Raw genomic sequence first — 4,443 nt, 5'->3', positions numbered from 1 at the left:
TGGGGTAATCGGGATGGGTGTGTCAGAGGCAGTGCGATTGGCACAGGATAGAGCAAGGTTTAGGGCTGTTGTACATAGGGTCGCTATGAGTCGCAGGCGACTCAACGGCACATAACAACAACAACAACAACAACAGGAAGGATATTAGAAATATGAACCTTGACATGGTTCTATTTACTGCTTCCTCTAATAAATGGCTAATGAGCATATCTAAGCCACAAAAATTACAATTATATTTAGGGGAACACTGACAGTTATGTGAGAATTAGGCATAAGTCTGATGGTATAGTCCATAAAGAGTTATTCTGCTTAATTAAAGGCAGTGATTCTCTGTTCGAATCCAAGGGAGAAAGATGGGGAAACTCTCATATGACTTACAGACTTTAATGGAAACCCTATGGTTGCTTATCTATGAGTTAATTTTTTTTAAATTTTTTTTAAGAAAATTAAAGCAGCTTTATTAAGAGGGCTCCTGGGCAGGATTCCTTAATCTAGAGAGAGAGAGACAGACAGGGAAAAACCACACCCTAAGGTGAGTTGTTGTTGTTGTTGTTAAGTGCCCTGAGTCTTAGGGACTCAGTGACCCTATGACAAAAATCCTCAACACTTGCTTTGTGACTTTCATTCTTTCTCCAGGTTCATAGGTTTCCCGGAGGCAAGCTATTTACTGAAGTGGATGTCGCTTCTGTTTCCAAAGGTGGATTGGGTAGGTTACTTTAAAATAAGTACCTTTAGGGAGGGAAGAGAAGAGAGGGGCATTCCATTGTGGTTTAGCCAGGTGGATGAGGCCATTCACTCCTTTTGTTGACATGTTAATATTATCTGAATCTTTCATTTTCCTCATTGACCTTGGTCTGGGCCTGACATCCCAGCCTCTTTAGTGAGAAAAGAGGTGACATATCTTTTCTAGCTACTTCCTGCTGAACATGAGCCAAGATCTGGGGCTTAGTGGCTGCATTGGGTTGGCCCAGTACCAGTAGCCAGGGGAGAAGATGGATGTCATAGGAGTTTATTTGTGATTAATTGACTAAATTTCTTTGACTTCCGTTCTACCCACATTAAATGTTCTGAGATGCTGCAGTTTCAAGCAGCATTTTTTGGAAATAGTCTCATGTGTCACAACAACCAATTATATTTTTACTTTAAACTGTGATCAGATTTGTAATGTAGTATTTTATATTTACTCCCTCTTCTCTCCTGTCTCATCTCCTCAAGCACCTCCATTCAGTAACTTTGGAAATTCATCTCATTCAGTTACTTTGGAAACTCATCTGTCAGTAAAGATTTACCACAAAAGCTTTTTGCCCCAGGCTGTTTCTTGGGTAATCCAAAGAGAGTGTGTTCTCCAAAACTTTGAAAACTTTACCTACACAGTGGGGTGTGGACCATCACTGCTATTAGGATGCACAAATATTCCTCTCTTCTCCCTTTCTCCCAGACACTTGCTTTATACATGTCTCTCCTTCCCACACTATGACCTATGTCTTTTACTTAAAAAAAAAAAATCACAATTTTTGTTTAGGAATGTATAGAACGAACAAAGGGCTGCCACTCTGAAATAAGATAAAAAGAAGGAAAGGAAAGTATAAATAATATATCACTTCTTTTTTCCCCCAACTGTAAACATACACAAACTAAGAAAAAGGTAAAGAAATAGTATTAAAGGCAAAGAAAATACTGTATTTTAGTTAACTATAGATAGCTACGTTGAAATTTATTTTCTTCTGTTTTATGTTGTCAAAACTAGGAATTTTCTTAATTGTACTAAATTAATTCTATATGTTTATATATCTTTATTTTTATTTACAAATTAGGTGTATGTGTTTATATGTAAAATATTTAATACAAATTAGATAATGTTATTATGTTAATATCTTAATTGAGAACAGTTAAGAGAGAAAGAAAATATATGAATGGTCATAATAAATTGTATCAGGTCACATTCCTTGAAGTCAGCTAATATCACTAAGTGTGATTTCTGGCCTGGTGTTTTACTTATCACTTTGCTAGCATAAGCCCTTAATTATGATCTGGAAGTTGGATTAAAGAAATGTGCATTTCAGGGAAAATGGCAAGGTTTTAGAAGTTACTTAAGGAAGAAAAGACAAAGATTATAACCTTAGCATAAAAAAGAACAAATTCCTTGTAATGACTAATAAATAACAAAATGATAGAGAAACAAATGAAGCATCCAAGCGTTTAAATGTACTTGGTTCTAAAATCAATAGTCATGGAAATAAGATACTGTATTTCATTGGGCAAATGTGCTACTAAGGACCCTTTTAAATGTACCACAGAACAAGAATGTTAATTTAAAAATGAAGATATGCCTGACCCAAGTCATGGTATGTTCAGTTGCCCTATACACATTGAAAGTTGAACAATAAATAAGGAAGACTGAAGAATTTTTGCTTTGAATTGTGGTATTGGTAAAGAATATTTAATATTCCATGAATTATCAAAAGTCCAAAGACATTTATTCTTGGAGAAATGAAGCCAGAGTACTCTTACTTAGAAGCAAATAATGATATTTTTATCTCACATGCTTTGGACATGTCATCAACAAATACTAGTTTCTGGAGAAAAGTAACATGTTTGAAAAAGTAGATCTGAAAGAGAAGATAACTCAAGGAGAAGGGTTTATGTAGCGACTGATACAATGGACTTAAATTAAACACAGCAGTATTATGAAAATACTATACCACAATTAGACCACAATTCTAAAATAATAGATATCTATTGCCCAACTTTCAGATGCACATAAAGAAATATTGTAAATTTGCTAGCTTAAGGCAAAGGAATCTCTTTCATACTTTAAAATGATCCTTGACATCAGATTTGTTCATTACATTTCTTCCAATTTTTTGACAATTTCACCATTGGTGTTGATTGTGAATTCAAGCCAAATGAAATTGTAGTAACGTCAACCTTTTTCTTTTTTATGATATTACTTATTGGCTCAATTGTAAGAATTTTTTTTTTTCTCTTGTTGTTGAAGTGTAACCCATACTGAAATTTTTGGTCTTTAGAAATTGCTTCAAGTCTTCTTTACTACTTTCACTTCTGAATAAAACATCAGTATTATTGCATTATTGTCTCTTTTTTCTTCTTCTCTGTTGTTTTACTTTTCCCATGCCTTTTCTACTTCATGCTTTCTGGAAGCAAGATTGATGAGTCTTCATTCAGTCCTGATGTTACCTTTCTCTTCATATAATCCAAATTCTCAAACTATTTGTTCATATACATATGTAATAGATATGAAAAAATGAGATAAGCCTGCCACACAACTTTTCCTGATTTTAAACCATCCTGTATCTCCTTATTCAGTCCTCTTATAACTACTTCCTGGTATAATAAAGATTACACATGAGAGTAATTGGGTTTTCTGGAATTTCCATCCTTTTCAATTCTATCCATAACTTTTTATTATCCACAAAGTCATGCCTTTGTATTGTTAATGAAACAAAAGTAAATGTCCTTCTGTTTTTCTCTGCGTTCAATTATAATCCATTTGACATGAACATTTTTATTCCATGATCTCTTCCAAATCCAGGTTTCTAGCAGTTTCCTATTCAAACCATTTCTGAAAAATCATCCAGGTTTTATTGCATGTGGTAATAATAATTTTTTCTTCAATCCATTCATTGTATCAGAGAACTTTTTATATGGATTTCTTACACTCAGTTGTCCAGGAAAATGTCTTCTAAATTTATTTTCCCATACATCCATTTACAACTGTATCTAAGGTTGTAACTTTTGATGAAACATCTGAACTATTGGAATCCCACCAATTACAAGAGTTTTTGTCTTTTGTTTTGTTTTCCCTGTACCTTAAGTACACTTTGGACTTGTTCCTTCATTACCATTTGTTGTTCAAACGTGTTCAAAGAAAACTAAAATGTGAAGTGATTTTAAACAATATATTGTTGTTGTTGTTAAGTGCTGTCAAGTCATAGACGACTCATAGCTACCCTATGAGTGAAAGACCTGAACACTTGTATAACATTGGTTATTCCCCCATGTTCATAGAGTTTTGGAAATGGATCTGTTCTTGACACATAGAATCTATAACACCCACACAAAAGTAAAACAAATTACAAAGACTTGTTTTCTTCAGTGCATATAATATCATGCTACTTATTTCTCTAATAAAACTTATGTTCATGCTTTTAGATTCTATAATTAACTTATATGTGCAATAGAGAAAATATGTTTGTTTCTATTTAAAAAAAATTGTTCAGGATTGGCAGAGCACACAGAGACCAATGCAGGCAGAAGGACTTTGAGTTGGAACTTCTAGTAAGCTAATTAGTTTGGGAGCCCAGAAGCAGTGAGCCCTGGACCCCGGTGAAAGCTGCCAGCTGAGATGCTGTGAGACCCACCTGCCAGAAGAAAGCAGGTCAGTGGGAATTTTATTGTTTTTCTTAAGCCCCACCAACAGGC

Source organism: Elephantulus edwardii, unplaced genomic scaffold (genome assembly GCF_000299155.1).
Source record: "Elephantulus edwardii isolate Elephantulus edwardi_28Jun2011 unplaced genomic scaffold, EleEdw1.0 scaffold00382, whole genome shotgun sequence".
Lineage (NCBI taxonomy): Eukaryota > Metazoa > Chordata > Mammalia > Macroscelidea > Macroscelididae > Elephantulus > Elephantulus edwardii.
Note: the sequence above shows the minus strand (reverse complement) of the source record.